At 37.3% G+C, this 18,551-nt stretch overlaps 1 protein-coding gene across 1 annotated transcript in view; it reads right to left on the reverse strand.

Annotated features, from left to right (window-relative positions):
- VNN1 (vanin 1) overlaps positions 1 to 18,551 on the reverse strand; it is a 725,633-nt gene that overhangs the window by 273,844 nt on the left and 433,238 nt on the right. The gene's annotated exons all lie outside the window — the stretch shown is intronic.

Here is an 18,551-nt window from a genome sequence, read left to right on the forward strand (position 1 = left end):
ACCAGTCACGGCAAGCTAAGTCAAATATTATCTTAATAATAAAACCAGATATATTAGTTGTCTGTTGTTGCTGTAACAAATTACAACAAGCTTTGTTGCTTAAAACAGCACACATTTTTATCTTAGAGTCCTAGAGTTCAGAAGCCTGACCCAGATCTCACCAGAGTAAGATCAAGGTGTGAGCAAAGCTGTTTCTTTCTGGGGCTTAGAGTTCACCTGTGTTTACAAGCTTAAGGCTTCCACCATCTGCAAAGGCATGGATGGTGGGCTGAGTTCTCACACTGTCTCTGCTTCTCCACAGCTGGGGAATGTTCTCTGCTTTTAAGAACTGAAGGGATTAGATTGGGTCCACCTGAGTAATCAAAACTAACCTTCCCTTCTCAAGATCCTTAATGTTAATCACATTTGCAAAGTTCCTTTTCCCAAGTAACATAGATTCCAGAGATTAGGATGTGGACATCATTTGGTGGGTGGAGTCATTTTTCTGCCTACCACACATAACAAGTAAATATGAGAAAGGAAAACTAGAGGTCATGAACTTACATGCAAGTATTTCTTTTAAGATTTTATTTATTTATGGGGCGCCTGGGTGGCTCAGTCGTTAAGCGTCTGCCTTCCGCTCAGGTCATGATCCCAGGGTCCTGGGTTCGAGCCCCATATCGGGCTCCCTGCTCAGCAGGAAGCCTGCTTCTCCCTCTCTCCCTCTCTGAGCTTGTGTTCCTTCTCTCGCTGTGTCTTTCTCTGTCAAATAAATAAAATCTTTAAAAAAAAAGATTTTATTTGCTTATTTTTAGGGAGAGTGTGCATTTGCACACGTGTGTGAGTGGGGGGAGGGGCAACGGGAGAGGGAGAGAAAGAACCTTGAGCTGACTCTACGCTGAGTGCAAAGGCCCACAGAGGGGCTCGATCCCACAATCCTGAGGCCATGACCTGAGTCAAAGAGTCCCACCTTCAACCGACTGAGCCACCCAGGTGCGCCTATATGTAAGTATTTTATTTAAAGATTTGTATTTATTTGACAGAGAGAGAGAGACAGCCAGAGAGGGAACACAAGCAGGGGGAATGGGAGAGGGAGAAGCAGGCTTCCTGCTGAGCAGGGAGCCCGATGCAGGGCTCGATCCCAGGACCCTGGGATCATGACCTGAGCTGAAGGCAGATGCCTAACAACGGAGCCACCCAGGCGCCCCTATATGCAAGTATTTTAAAACAGTATTTTAGCAAAAGAAGACTTTGGGAATCTCAATCCATGATCATATAATGATCAAGAAATTCAACATTGTTGTGGCAGAGCAAGATGGCGGAGGAGTAGGAGACCTAGATTTCGTCTGGTCTCAGGAATTCAGCTGAATAGGGATCAAACCATTCTGAACACCTACAAACTCAACAGGAGATCAAAGAGAAGAATAGCAACAACTCTCTGAACAGAAAAGCGACCACTTACTGGAAGGTAGGACGTGCGGAGAAGTGAATCCGAGGCGATATTCGGGAGGATAGACGGCGGGGGAGGGGGCCTCCGTCGGCCACTTCCGGCAAGTGATAGAGCCACGGAGCACAAAATCGGACCTTTTAGAAGTCAGCTCCGCTGAGGGACGTCGCTGCAGTGGCTAAGCAGGGGGTGGAACCCTCCCAGGACAGTGTGGTCTCAGGACCCTTGGGGTCACAGAAAGACTGGGGGTGCCTGAGTGTGGCAGAGCTCCCAGGTATCGGAGCAGGGAAGCCGGCTGCAGAGACGGAGTCGAGGCGCGGGCTCTCAGCTCGGGGTTGCCATAAACTGTGATCCGCAGCCCAGTCGGGCCACTGCTCCTCCAGCAGGGACCCAACAAGCGCAGAGCCGGGGAGACTCCCCTTCCTCCCCTGGAAGGAGAGGCGCGGGAGCGTACCACAGGGATCTGCTGGGTTTGGAGACTCCACACGGGGTCGGGTGCCAGAGATAGAAACACTCAGTCACAGGCCGGGTGAGCACGGAGTGCGGCCGGAGACCGGGGAGATGGGAGTGACTGACTGCTTTTCTCTGGGGGCGCACTGAGGAGCGGGCCCCGAGTTCTCAGCTCCTCCGGGTGGAGATTGGGAGGCCACCATTTTCGTCCTGGTCCTCCAGAGCTGTACCGAGAGCTTGCAGGGAACAAAAGCTCCTGAGAGCAAACCGAAGCAGCTTGCTTAGCCCGGACTGACAAGGGCGGGGCAATTCAGCCTCCTGCAAAGACATTTGGAAACCATGGCAACAGGCCCCTCCCCCAGAAGATCAGCGCGAACAGCCAGCAAGCCAAGACCAAGTTTACTGATCAAGGAGAACGGGAGAACTCCAGCGCTAGGGGAATACTGCACATAGAATTCATGGCTTTTTTTTTTTTTTACCATGATTCATTAGTTCATCAAAGTTAATTTTTTTAACTGTTTTTTTTTTAATTTTTCTTTTTCCCTTTTTCAACCAACATCTTATCAATTCCCTTTTTAAAAAAAAAAGCATTTTTTATATTTCATTTTTAGAGTCATATTTTATCCCTTCATAGTAGTTACCCTTATTTTTGGCGTATATATATATGTAAGTTGTTCTCTCTTTAAAATTTTGAGATACAGTTTCTTCTAACAGATCAAAATATACCCTAAATCACTAGTGTATGGCTTTGTTCTAGTCTCCTGCCTGATCACATTCTCTCCCTTTTTTCTTTTTTTTTTAAATCTTCTTCTTTCTTTTTTCAAACAACTTATCAATTCTTTTTATAAAATCTCTTATAATTTTCATCTTTACAGTCATCTTCCATTCCTTCATTGTATCAACCCTTATTTTGTACATATATGTCTTTCTTCCTTTAAAATTTTAGGAGGCACTTTTTCCTAACAGACCAAAATACACCCAAAATCTAGTGTGTGGCACTGATCTATGCACTAGCCTGATCATATTTGATCATATTCTGCTTTTTTTGTATTCTGTTTTTGTTTTTATCTTTTTTTTCTCTCTTTTTTCTTTCTTTCCCTTTCTTTTCCCCTGGTTTCAGGTCTTTTCTGATTTGTATACAGTATATTTGCTGGGGACGTTGTTAACCTGTTAGCATTTTGTTCTCTCATTCATCTATTCTCCTCTGGACAAAATGACAAGGCGAAAAAAATCACCTCAGCAAAAAGAACAAGAGGTAGTACCGTCAGCCAGGGACCTACTCAATACGGACATTAGTATGATGTCGGACCTAGAGTTCAGAATCATGACTTTAAAGATACTAGCCGGGCTTGAAAAAAGCGTGGAAGTTATTAGAGAAACCCTTTCTGGAGAAATAAAAGAACTAAAATCTAACCAAGTCGAAATTAAAAAGACTATTGATGAGGTGCAATCAAAAATGGGGGCACTAACTGCTAGGATAAATGAGGCAGAAGAGAGAATCAGCGATATAGAAGACCAAATGATGGAAAATAAAGAGGCTGAGAAAAAGAGAGATAAACAACTACAGGATCACGAGGGCAGAATTCGAGAGATAAGCGATACGATAAGATGAAACAACATTAGAATAATTGGGATCCCAGAAGAAGAAGAAAGAGAGAGAGGGGCAGAAGGTATATTGGAGCAAATAATAGCAGAGAACCTCCCTAATGCGAGGAAGGAAACAGGCATCAAAATCCAGGAGGCACAGAGAACCCCTCTCAAAATCAATAATAATAGGTCAACACCCCGACATCTAATAGTAAAACTTATGAGTCTCAGAGACAAAGAGAAAATCCTGAAAGCAGCTCGGGAGAAGAGATATGTAACCTACAATGGTAGAAATATTAGATTGGCAACAGACCTATCCACAGAGACCTGGCAGGCCAGAAAGGACTGGCAAGATATCTTCAGAGCACTAAACGAGAAAAATATGCAGCCAAGAATACTATATCCAGCTAGGCTGTCATTGAAAATAGAAGGAGAGATAAAAAGCTTCCAGAACAAACAAAAACTAAAGGAATTTGCAAACACGAAACCAGCCCTCCAAGAAATATTGAAAGGGGTCCTCTAAGCAAAGAGAGAGCCTAAAAGCAGCATAGATCAGAAAGGAACACAGACAATATACAGTAACAGTCACCTTACAGGCAATAAAATGGCACTAAATTCATACCTTTCAGTAGTTACCCTGAATGTAAATGGGCTAAGTGCCCCAATCAAAAGACACGGGCTATCAGATTGGATTAAAAAACAAGACCCATCAATATGCTGTCTACAAGAGACTCATTTTAGACCCAAAGACACCCCCAGATTGAAAGTGAGGGGGTGGAAAACCATTTACCATGCTAATGGACACCAAAAGAAACCTGGGGTGGCAATCCTTATATCAGACAAATTAGATTTTAAAACAAAGACTGTAATAAGAGATGAGGAAGGACACTATATCCTACTGAAAGGGTCTAGCCAACAAGAAGATCTAACAATTGTAAATATCTATGCCCCTAACATGGGAGCAGCCAATTATATAAGGCAATTAATAACAAAAGTGAAGAAACACATTGACAACAACACAATAATAGTGGAGGACTTTAACACCCCCCCTGACTGAAATGGACAGATCATCTAAGCAAAAGATCAACAAGGAAATAAAGACTTTAAATGACACACTGGACCAAATGGACTTCATAGACATATTCAGAACATTCCATCCCAAAGCAACAGAATACACATTCTTCTCTAGTGCCCATGGAACATTCTCCAGAATTTATCACATCCTAGGTCACAAATCAGGTCTCAACTGGTACCAAAAGATTGGGATCATTCCCTGCATATTTTCAGACCACAATGCTTTGAAACTAGAACTCAATCACAAGAGGAAAGTCGGAAAGAACTCAAATACATGGAGGCTAAAGAACATCCTAGTTAAGAATGAATGGGTCAACCAGGAAATTAAAGAAGAATTAAAAAAATTCATGGAAACCAATGAAAATGAAAACACAACTGTTCAAAATCTTTGGGATACAGCAAAGGCAGTCCTAAGAGGAAAGTATATAGCAATACAAGCCTTTCTGAAGAAACCAGAAAGGTCTCAAATACACAACCTAACCCTACACCTAAAGGAGCTGGAGAAAGAACAGCAAATAAAGCCTAAACCCAGCAGGAGAAGAGAAATAATAAAGAGCAGAGCAGAAATCAATGAACTAGAAACCAAAAGAACAGTAGAACAGATCAACGAAACTAGGAGTTGGTTCTTTGAAAGAATTAACAAGATTGATAAACCCCTGCCAGACCTATTAAAAAGAAAAGAGAAATGACCCAAATCAACAAAATCATGAATGAAAGAGGAGAGATCACAACCAACACCAAAGAAATACAAACAATTCTAAGAACATATTATGAGCAACTCTATGCCAGCAAATTAGATAACCTGGAAGAAATGGGTGCATTCCTAGAGATGTATCAACTACCAAAATTGAACCAGGAAGAAATAGAAAACCTGAACAGACCTATAACCACTAAGGAAATTGAAGCAGTCATCAAAAATCTCCCAACAAACAAAAGCCCAGGACCAGATGGCTTCCCAGGGGAATTCTATCAGACATTTAAAGAAGAATTAATACCTATTCTCCTGAAACTGTTCCAAAAAATAGAAATGGAAGGAAAACTTTCAAACTCATTTTATGAGGCCAGCATTACCTTGATCCCCAAACCAGACAAAGACCCCCATCAAAAAGGAGAATTACAGACCAATATCCTTGATGAACATGGATGCAAAAATTCTCACCAAAATACTAGCCAATAGGATCCAACAGTACATTAAAAGGATTATTCACCATGACCAAGTGGGATTTATCCCTGGGCTGCAAGGCTGGTTCAACATCCACAAATCAATCAACGTGATACAATACATTAACAAAGGAAAGAAAAAGAATCATATGATCCTCTCAATAGATGCAGAAAAAGCATTTGATAAAGTACAGCATCCTTTCTTGATCAAAACTCTTCAGAGTATAGGGATAGAGGGTACGTACCTCAATATCATAAAAGCCATCTATGAAAAACCTACAGCGAATGTCATTCTCAATGGGGAAAAGCTGAGAGCTTTTCCCCTAAGGTCAGGAACGCGGCAGGGATGTCCACTCTCACCACTGCTATTCAACATAGTATGAGAAGTCCTAGCCACAGCAATCAGACAACAAAAAGAAATCAAAGGCATCCAAATCGGCAAAGAGGAAGTCAAACTCTCACTCTTTGCAGATGATATGATACTGTATGTGGAAAACCCAAAAGACTCCACCCCAAAACTGCTAGAACTCATACAGGAATTCACTAAAGTAGCAGGATATAAAATCAATGCACAGAAATCAGTGGCATTCCTATACACCAACAACAAGACAGAAGAGAGACAAATTAAGGAGTCGATCCCACTGACACTTGCCCCCAAGACCATAAGATACCTAGGAATAAATTTAACCAAAGAGGCAAAGGATCTGTACTCAGAAAACTATAAAATACTCATGAAAGAAATTGAAGAAGACACAAAGAAATGGAAAAACGTTCCATGCTCATGGATTGGGAGAACCAACATTGTGAAGATGTCAATGCTACCTAGAGCAATCTACACATTCAATGCAATCCCCATCAAAATACCATCCACTTTTTTCAAAGAAATGGAACACATAATCCTAAAATTTGTATGGAACCAGAAGAGACCCCGAATAGCCAGAGGAATGTTGAAAAAGAAAAGCAAAGCTGGCAGCATCACAATTCCGGACTTCCAGCTCTATTACAAAGCTGTCATCATCAAGACAGTATGGTACTGGCACAAAAACAGACACATAGATCAATGGAACAGAATCGAGAGCCCAGAAATGGACCCTCAACTCTATGGTCAACTTATTTTTGACAAAGCAGGAAAGAATGTCCAATGGCAAAAAGACAGTCTCTTCAACAAATGGTGTTGGGAAAATTGGACAGCCACATGCAGAAGAATGAAACTGGACCATTTCCTTACACCACACACAAAAATAGACTCCAAATGGTTGAAAGACCTAAACGTGAGACAGGAGTCCATCAAAATCCTAAAGGAGAACACAGGTAGCCACCTCTTCGACCTCAGCTGCAGCAACTTCTTCCTAGAAACATCGCCAAAGGCAAGGGAAGCAAGGGCAAAAATGAACTATTGGGATTTCATCAAGATAAAAAGCTTTTGCACAGCAAAAGAAACAGTCCACAAAACCAAAAGACAAGTGACAGAATGGGAGAAAATATTTGCAAATGACATATCAGATAAAGGGCTAGTATCCAAAATCTATAAAGAACTTATCAAACTCAACACCCAAAGAACAAATAATCCAATCAAGAAATGGGCAGAAGACATGAACAGACATTTTTCCAAAGAAGACATCCAAATGGCCAACAGACACATGAAAAAGTGCTCAACATCGCTCGGCATCAGGGAAATCCAAATCAAAACCTCAGTGAGATACCACCTCACACCCGTCAGAATGGCTAAAATTAACAAGTCAGGAAATGACAGATGTTGGCGGGGTTGTGGAGAAAGGGGAACCCTCCTACACTGTTGGTAGGAATGCAAGCTGGTGCAACCCCTCTGGAAAACAGTATGGAGGTTCCTCAAACAGTTGAAAATAGAGCTACCGTTCGATCCAGCAATTGCACTACTGGGTATTTACCCCAAAGATACAAATGTAGGGATCCGAAGGGGTATGTGCACCCCAATGTTTATAGCAGCAATGTCCACAATAGCCAAACTGTGGGAAGAGCCAAGATGTCCATTGACAGATGAATGGATAAAGAAGAAGTGGTATATATACACAATGGAATATTATGCCATCAAAAGGAATGAGATCTTGCCATTTGCAACGACGTGGATGGAACTGGAGGGTGTTATGCTGAGTGAAATAAGTCAATCAGAGAAAGACATGTATCAGATGACCTCACTGATATGAGGAATTCTTAATCTCAGGAAACTGAGTGTTGCTGGAGTGGTGGGGGGTGGGAGGGATGCGGTGGCTGGGTGATAGACATTGGGGAGGGTATGTGCTATGGTGAGCGCTGTGAATTGTGCAAGACTGTTCAATCACAGATCTGTACTTCTGAAACAAATATTGCAACATATGTTAAGAAAAAAGAAAAAGAAGAAGATAGCAGGAGGGGAAGAATGAAGGGGAGTACGTCAGCAGGGGAGATGAACCATGAAAGACAATGGACTCTGAAAAACAAACTGAGGGTTCTAGAGGGGAGGAGGGTAGGGGGATGGATTAGCCTGGTGATGGGTATTAAAGAGGGCACGTTCTGCGTGGAGCACTGGGTGTTATGCACAAACAATGAATCATGGAACACTACATCAAAAACTAATGATGTAAGATATGATGATTGACATAACAATAAAAAAATTTAAAAAAAAGAAATTCAACATGGTTGAATAGCTTAGAAAAATCTATAAATGTAATTCAGTATGTTAGAAGAATAAGATATAAGGGCACCTGGGTAGCTCAGTAGGTTGGGAGCCCGACTCTTGATTCAGCTCAGGTCATGGTCTCAGGGTCATGAGATTGAACCCCATCTTGGGCTCCATACTCAGCAGGGAGTCTGCTTGAGATTCTCTCTCTCCCTTTCCCTCAGCCCCTCCCCTTGTTCACACGCCCATCCTCTCTCCCTCTCTCTTTCTAAAATAAATAAATAATACCTTTAAAAAAATAAAATAAAAAGACATATAATCATCTCAGTAGCTACAACAATTGCTAGAATTCAATTATTTATGATCTTAAAAACTTAGTAAACTAGAAATAAAAGAATTTCTGTAATCTGATAAAAGAGGCCAACAGAAAACCTATATTAAACATCAGCCTTTGAGACAAAATATTCCTTTGAACATGAAAGTCTAAGACAGTCAAGTAAGACAAAAGGAAAGATAAGTTCTAAAATTTTGGGGAAAGAAACTAAAATCTTTATAATTTCATAGATGAAAAAAACCCCAAAGGATCAACAGAATTAATGAGACAATATGGCCAGGTACTTGGAAAAAATTAATATGTAGAAACCTGTATATAGTTGCAATAAAGTGTTAAAAATGAAATTTTAAAATAGATACCATTTTGTTATGTCATCTTACAGTACAAGATGCATAGAAATATATCCAATGAAAATGTGTAAGGCCTTCATGGAGGAAACCTTTAAATATTATTAAGAGACATTAAAGAAGATCTAAATAAATTAAAGCTTTGCCATGTTCAAAGAAGACTTCCTATTATACAGATGTCAGTATCCCCAGCTATTCCACAATTTACTGTCTAGAGTAACATTTTTACCTCTGGATCTTGAGACAAGTATAATAATTTTCTAACAACAATATTCTAAAAATATTTGGGGGTACATGGGTGGCTTAGTTGGTTAAGCATCTGCCTTCAGCTCAGGTCATGATCCCATGGTCCTGGGATTGAGCCCTGCATCAGGTTCTGTGCTCAGTGGGGAGCCTGCTTCTCCCTCTCCCTCTGCCTGCAGCTCCCCCTGCTTGTGTTCTCTCTCTCTCTGACAAATAAATAAACAAAATCTTTAAAAATAAATAAATAAAAATAAAAATACATGAAACTTAAATAATCATGAACAGAAGACATTATAAATAAATAGGGGTATAGTGATAAACTGGAATATTATACAGGAGTGAAAATAGTGAGGCTTTAAACACATGTGGGATAAAATGATAAAACATTATATATATGATTCAATTTTGTAAGACTCTAAGAAAAACTAGGAATATATTTTGGAAAACTTAAAAAATGAATAATAAATTCAAAATTCAGGAGAGTGATTACCTTTGGGACAGGAAGATACGATATGAAAAAATATACAAGTATACACAGGTAGTTCCAAAGTTGTTGGAACTAGTTTATAGTTTATAAATCTAGAAATTGATTGTTGTTTATTTTATTATGCTTCAGAACTTACACATATGTTACATATATGTTATGTATATTAAACACTATATATATAATAAAAATTTTAAAAGTTTTGTGTTACAAATAAGAGGAACAATATTATTACAATGAAACAAAACACAACAACTATAATGTTCTCACCATCAATGATAACCTTGGTTACTATTTTGTTGTATTTCCTTCCAGTACACACACACACACACACACACACACACACACACACACACAATGTTTCCTTTACTTTATTTTTTTAAATAGTATCATATTATTTAGACTATTAGACATTTTCTCTTTTTACAAACATTGTGAGCATTTCCTTTTTTTCTTAAGTACTGCTTCAAGATAGAACTTCTAAGGGCTCCATTATCTTAATCACTGCAACTTATTTACCCAGCACACCAGTCTTGACATTGACATTGCATTCTTACATTGTTATGGCTGCGATTAATATTTTTGCACTTAGTCCTTTGTAAATATAGCCTTGATTATTTCCTTAGGGTAAATTTCTAGAAATAAAACTGATGAATCAAAGTATACAGATTTTGGTGGTCAAGTCAATCTACTTTAGACTGCACCCACAGGTATGAAGCATAATTTTTCCTCTCTCACATACTGTAGTATTAAATTTTGTATTTAGCATTAAATTTAGAACCATAGTATTAAAATAGCACCATGTAAATTTTGGGAGGAATAATGAACCTGGTCAATGGATAAGTCAACATACTATTTTCTTATCTTTCTCTTTCCCTTCTGTCTTTCATTCGTATACATAAAAAAAAAAATGAAAACACAAACACCAACACTATAGATGACCAGGTATTGAGAGAAAACCAAAAGAACAAAGAAGGATACTGATACTCTAGGCAAAAGAAAGATTTTTTATCAAAGGGGAGTTTAAACAGATCATCCTCCACAAGATTCTGGAGAATATTTTATCAATAAGACAAAAATATGTTGCTATGAGAAGAAAAGCCAGAGAACCAAAAGCTTTCTTGGAACTTAAAACTATGCTTCTAAAAATACGTGAAAGCCATTATTGTGGAAATAAAACAATTCATAAAGAGATTGAATAAAAGAATAGTCCTGGTAGAAGAACCTAGTCACATCAAGGAAAATCTCCCAGAATGAAAAGCAAAAAGAGATGAAAATTGGGTTATGGATGTGAAAATGTTTTGGCTATTAAGCTACTACACACATATAAGGTGGCATTAGTAATAGGTAGTGGAATATAATATACAATGGAAGAATTCTACATATTCGGACAGAAAATTGGGACAAATATGTTCACCTAATATATAAAGATGTGAGGATGTCCATGTGTGTGTATCTGACTGAAGAGCTGAGTTGTCTAATTTGACTAAGTCACTTTCTCTTTCAGAAGACACCCTTTATTATGGAATTACTTCTCAGCATTGTGGAAATCACATAGGTTCCTAGAAGTTACAAGATGCAATTTCATTCAGGCTAGAAACACGGGTAGCATGGAGTTTCATACATGGTCTGATACTTCTGTGATTATAGGTAAGCAATGCTTGGGTAGTTATACACAAGAGACCAATGAAGGTCATTAGAGAACATGGGTCAGTTTTACCAGCTTCTTCAAGGGTTGGCTTAAGTTCAGACATGAAACAAGGATTCTGCATTGTTGTCATTTCATCTCAACTCAATTTTCCTTTTTAGTGACTTTATAACCAAACAGCACAATTTCATTTGTCTGTCAAGCTCTCTGTAATACACTTAGGTTTTCATTATTATGCAATTTGAGTGTCTGCACATGGATTTTTCATAAAGACATGTGCTTCCTACAAGATATAAATGTTCAACTTGATGACCCCAAACTCCTAAGATAGTCCCCCAAACATATGTGAAACCCAATAGTAGTTCCAGGAAGTCCGCTAATACCCATGCTTTCAAACCACAGATACGTGCTACTTAGTGAGAAAGCACCTTTAGCCTAGTCTCACTGCTTAGTAACAAGAAGCTAGGTTGGTGGCATACATGATTTCCAGCAAAATGTGGAAAACTAAACCACTGACTAACGTTGTCAACTCCAGAAATTGGGATTAGGTTATGGAGAAAATAAAAATATTAAATGAAGTGACCCTGATAAATATTGACTTTCTGGCAAGTTTGGATCTCTTCATGCTAAATAAAAATATGAGGTTTCTTAGTGACACTTGACCTATGAAGTCATCTCCAATAATGTTATAATATATTGGACAAGAACTGCAAAAGAAATGATTCCCCTAACTGAGCCAAATTATTACAACAGCCTTTGACTAATTCTCTCCATATTATGCTTTCCTCTTGCCAATTACCACCTACTTCCTCCATATGGTTTTCCTAGTTTATGGGAATTTCAGGCTGTTGGTATCATAAACTTAAAGAACAGTGACCACAGACAGAAAGTATAAACAAAATGTAATCATAATGCAGTATCTTAGTTTGGGGAATAAAAGTGAAAAAGAACACAAAATTACTGAAAAATGTACAAGAAACAAGAGATAAATTTTCTTGGTTGGGTTAAGTTTATCGAATTATACTCTGAGAATTCTATCTTCCAACTCCTTTCTGACTTCTCATAAACAAAAGTCAAAGTCTCCGTTTCCATAGCATTTTCCTTTCTCCTCTTCTAAATTGGGCTTAATTCAATTTCTCACCATATTCTACAGGAAATGACCACTGTTAATTCAATAATTGTATACTTTGCACAAGTATATCTCCAAGTAAATAATATCATGAATAATACAAATTTTGATCGTACAGACAAAAAGCAAAATGGATCCACACACGTTATGGTGTATGTAAATATGAAAAATAATGCATGATCCTTGTACTCAAAAAAACTTACCAAATACAAGAGGAAAAAGACCTGTTCCAAAAAGGTTCAGGAGTCATGGGTGTAAACAAAGAGGTGAAGATATAGAGAAGTGGGAGTACTAACTGCATTCTGGGTTTAAAACTATGTTTTGACGTTTGAATGCTAATTTTATGCCATGAATTTTTAAAAAGTCCTATTCCACTGCCTTGGTAGAATGGGCTTCCAGATCTGGGAAAGAAGGTCACTTTTATTTTATTTTATTTATTTATTTATTTATTTATTTATTTATTTATTTATTTATTTATTTATTTTTTGAGAAGGTCACTTTTAAATATTCAGCCATGGTATAATGATGTAGGATGTTTTTCTGGGTTGGATTTCAGGAAAGCCAGCTATGCAGGAAGTCAAGCTGTATATATCTAACTCCAGCCAACTGGATGTAATACATCGCTCAAGAAAATGCCATTTACTCTATTTACATCAAAAAGTCTGACTTTAATATTGACAAAATAATTGTTGAAATTTATGAAAGAAAAACAATCTACCACAAAAATTTCCTTTTGATATTATGGAGATAAAACGATTGTTCAGTTGACTGATTAAACTCACTTTTCAACTAACTGTGGTTTTATAGAAACATGATCCTGGCTTCATAACCTTCTTTTTGTCCCCCAATTCAATTTTTGATTCATTTTATGGCCATGAGAATGTAGTAAACTCATGCTCCACTTAGCGGTTTAACAGTCATTTCTTTGGGAATGTTGAATGAGTCAACGGAGTGTCAATTGATAAGACTGGGGCAAAAAGAATCTAAAAATACAAAATAGTCACAAAAGAGGCCTGAGTTCTTTTCTATCCTGCCATTCAACATGCTGTGTATCTCTGGGCAAGTCACTTCAACATGTCAAGGGGGAGCCCTGGTATATATAAGATTACCAGCACCTATTCCCTGTGGCTACATTACAAAGAAATTATATTACCATAGGGTAGTAAAGGTTCATTTTGTTTTGTTATATTTTATTTTAATCAGGAAGGCAGAAAAACCTGTCATAGGTTTTGGCTCTGCCTCTTGGTCACTGTATGATATTATGCACAGTTTGCTCCCTCTTTGGGCTTCAGTCTTCTTATTTATAAAATAGAAGTTGGACTAAATGATTTCTCTGGTTCTTTCTAGCTCAAAATTCTATTATTGGGAAAAAAAGTGCCTCTGGGCTTTTAATTTGAATGCCAGGTTTTGGCCTGATGTGAATTAAACTGTCTGGGTTATAAACCAACTAACTCCAAAACAAGGTTTATAATGGAAACAACAAGTGACCCTTGGCTTCGTCAAAGCTAACAGTTCCCGCTATAATATTGTTACCACTCATATCCCTGGGCAGCCACTGAAGTGTTATGTAACAGTGACTATTGCAGGATTACCCAATCCTTTCACCTAACCCTAATTGTACAGTCTGCTTGTGGTTCCTGTAATACCTGGTTCTCTTCAATGACAAGCTCCAGGATAGATGTGGCTGCCACCACTAAACCCAACTCTTGCTGGTTTAAAATAACACAGTTATATGCAACTTGCAAGTACTGTCCTTTTTAGAGTACATTATTTTTGCTTTGCCTTCTGCCTCTTTTCTAAGTGGTAGTGACTTCTTGCCCAAAATGACCTAGCACTAGGAAAAATTCTAACAAATAATAAAATGCTCCGGTACAGGTAGAGTACATACTGTCCTCTGACTTAAGGCACAGACCAAGTAAAAATGTCCAGCTGGAAAGACCTAGAGGAAAGGCAGAGAGAGATGATTTATGTTAACTACAACAAATCTTAAATGGAATGGACTTGACTCTTTTTTGCATTTGCATTTAGCCTGTATTCCCTTTATTATATGCAAATGTTTTAACTTTCAGGAAAAAAAGATGATGGCAAATTTAGAAGAAAACATTTTTTATTGAAGTGTAATTGACATCATTTTTATAACACAAAATAGAAATGGATATCGAGGTAAATATCAAGTGTGACACTTAAGATGAAACAACAGCTTTATTACAAGATGGGCATATCATCTAAAAGTTTAGTGATTAGAAACAATGTAAACATATTTTCCTCAAAATAGAACAATCTAATAACATGTTTCTCAAAATATATTAATTTTTTCTGCTTATAAAACGTCTACATTTCTATTTTTGAGAACATAGGGAAGTAGAAAAAACAAAGAATCAAAACAAATAACAACTTATCAAATAATCTATACTTTTTCAATGCATGGTTATATTAACATAATAAAGAAATTACATTTATAAATTTTGCATGCTGTTTATCAATCACTGTCATATAAACATTGATATTATTTAAGTTTTTGTGAATAATATAAATGGGTATATATTTTATTAATTATACTCATCCATTATGATTGAATTTTAGATTGTATCCAATTTTTCTATGTATTTTTTATGAATGATACAATAAACATCCTTTTGCAAACACTTTTGCCTGAATTTCCGATTATTTTATTCCTTAAGCTACATGCCTTAAGTTATTTATACAGACTACCATCTAAATCTAAAAGCTACAGCTAAAATTTAAAAATTATTTTCCATCCACTAGAGGGAAATCCTAATGCCAAATAAGTGTATACTATAAAGATAGAAACTGCATAAAGTAGAAATAAAAATTCTATATGTGATGAAAAGTGTTTATATACCTGGGTACTTTATATTTTAAAACAGTGTTGTAAATATGCTAAATTCTAAAAATTATCCAGAAGAAGGAAATTCATTTAATTACATTAATTACATTAAATAAAAATATTAGTTGTAAAACCAGATGTATGAATGACAATCATATTGAGGCTTGGCTATGGATAGATTTTTAAATATCATGATATAAAATGAAAATTACTGGTAAGATGAGAACTTCCCACTAACAAAATTACGTACGTATCTGCATTTGCAAACCATCTTGTTGTCATATGTAGAGAGATAAATAGATGTATATGCATATCTATATCTATCTCTACACACACCCAATGTAAGAGGTGCTTCTCCTTCCATCTGAAGCTACTTCTTTCATTCATTGTCTGGGTCCCAGCACCCCCAACTGCTTTCAGGGAATTTACTCTATTCATTGCCTACCTCCCCTCCTATAACTAAAGTTCCTTACTCTCTACTGGATTTTTTTCCATCAGTATTTTAAAAGTATACAAGCCTCTTCCATTTTTAAGATCTTTCCAATTTACACTTTCTCCCCTAGTTATTACTCTATTTCTTTCCTCCCTTTGACAGCCAAATAGTTTTTTGAAGAAATGTTTGTACATACTGACTCTCTTTCTCATTGTCTTATCACATCTTAAGTCACTGTAAAAGGAATCCTACTTGTATCAATCAATGGCCCTTACCAATCTCTTAATTTTCCTATTACATCTCCTCTCTGGGCAGTCTTTTTCTGTCTCTTTGGGCTCTCCTTCTTTGCGCTCTTGCGTAAGGATGTTCCTCAGGTTTTGCCTTTTAAGTCGTGTCACAGTATATGACCTCCTGTCTTTGAATTTTGAATACCATATTGTTAATTAAGCAACACAATCAACTTTGTAAATACATATTAATAAACTTTTTCATCAGCAGCAGCCATTCAGTTTTTATTCACAAATATATATCCCGTTAGATGCCATGGGTTTTACTTCTTCTTAAGTCTGCTGCCGGAGCTAGAAAATCCCCATTTAAATCTGTTTTCAAAATCCTAGAATTTTAGAAATAAAATAGCAAGTTTGCAAAGTGAAGAAAAAAGATGTTATTTTAGACGAACATGTTTATCTATTTGCTAGAGGAAAAAAGAGCCTTGAAAGCAAGCACACTGCTTTCCAAACTTTATTTCTACCATAAGTAGAGATGGAGGATGACCTTGAGAGGCTGGACACCCATGGGACAGCTCCATTCTTGTCAGCGGGGCCTGAGACTGGCGCTGGAGAAAGGTCTTTCTTTGTATGCTTCACACTTGACTCAGCAACTGCCATGTGCTGCCCACGCACTGGCAGAGTAAAGTACTCATGGAAAAGAAGATTCCAAGCTGACAACCTCTAGCTGGGACTCCCTCTCGCAAAGCAGCTCCTGAGAAGACTGGATTGTGTTTAGTCAGGTGCATGTAAGAATAATGCCCTGTCTATTCTTCACATATCCTAAGATATTGTACTTTAGTTCTTTCAAAGGAATTTGTATATCCAGGAAGTTTAAAATTGACTTGGTAAGATACTGCCTGTTTTCTAGTAATGAGCTTGGTTAAGGCAATTGTCTGATGACACATTTAGGCTTTCCAATTTAAATTTTGTACCTATGTGGCTTGAAAAGTGTTTACTTTGTGTGTGTAGGTTTTGGACTCTAACTTTAGCGAATTATATGGTAATGAGGAACAGAAGACCTGGTATCTGCTGGCAAATTCTTAAGCAGGGGAGCTACTCAGTGATAGAACCAACCAGATCACCTCTGAATGCATGATTCTGAATATCTAGAAGACTATTGTTTTGTTGTGTATATTTTAATTTAAATCAACTTTTTGTGGGTTCATTAAAGTCTTCTCAAAAGTAACACTAAGAAAACTACTACAACATACAAAAAAAAAGTGTGCTTTAGGCCAAAATAAAATTTTTACTTGGACTTGTAAAATAAAAACTAGACAAACTACATGTAAGGATAAAATTCTGAGTGGGAAACAGAGCCCAAACACTGAACACTCTGCTAACAGACCTACAATTGGTAAAATTATGCTCTTGTTTGGCACTGATCAGACATTCCCAAAAGTTGTACAGCCACACAGTGGAAATCAGACACAAAACAACCTTAGCCATTGGGTGAATTTTATTACTTATCCAAGTAAAAAAGCATTTTTAGGGCATGACAGACTGAAATGTGAGAGCATACAGTACAAACTGTACACTAATAAAATTTTGTCTTGTGTGTGGGTTGGAAGCATGAATGTTCATGACTAGACCAAGTTATAATCATGTTCTTGGATTTTGGATTTTTTCCTTTTTTAATAGTTCAAGGATAACCCCCTATTTTGTAAATTTAATCTTAATATATGGATTATAGAGAAAAAAATGGAAATGGTAATAATATTGCAATAAAAGAATCTGAATAAACCTTTGGCAAACAGAAGGCCATTTTCCAAATGATTAGTCAGAAGTCTATCTTAATTTGGAACAGATTTCTGCCTAAGACAGTAGAGGAAACAACAATAACCACCACCACACACACCAAAAAAGAGATAATGATAATGTATATCCAGCACTACTTAGGTCTTTATTTGTGTAGGATAAACCATTTAATATAGGAACTGACAATGATTATTAAGCCAGCCAAGATATTAAGGAAAGCACCATAGGCAAAGCCAAGATGCCACCCATTATAAAACCCTTCCTTAATATATATTAGGTAATATCACTTGGGATAATGTAATGTGGACACAGTGCTTATTCAAATAACAAATAATCCCTCTGTAGTTCAGCTATAATAACTTTGTTTCAAGACAATAGGAGATGGGAAAAATCAAGTTCCCAATATCTCCTGAGCACAAATACCCCTAAAAATGTTTGGGTAGGTTTCTACAAGTTTCTCATCTACAACATCAAGATTAACTTCTTGAGGAACAATGATTTATTTTGTTTTACTTCCAGCACAGAGCATAATATCTTTCATATTGAATTTCTAAACAAAAGTTTATTCAATTAACTTGCTAAGAATTTTGGAGGTTTGGATAAAGTAGCTCTCAGAATGACTCTAGAAGAGTTTTGGGGAGACCTCTTTAATAGGGCATTATTTACGGTCTCAGGTTGAAAGGATCATTTAATCAAGGCATGACTGGGACACAAAAGAAATTAAATAG

The sequence above is a fragment of the Callorhinus ursinus genome, unplaced genomic scaffold (assembly GCF_003265705.2).
Source record: "Callorhinus ursinus isolate GAN/ISIS: 27379988/994484 unplaced genomic scaffold, GSC_fseal_2.0 scaffold6, whole genome shotgun sequence".
Classification (NCBI taxonomy): domain Eukaryota; kingdom Metazoa; phylum Chordata; class Mammalia; order Carnivora; family Otariidae; genus Callorhinus; species Callorhinus ursinus.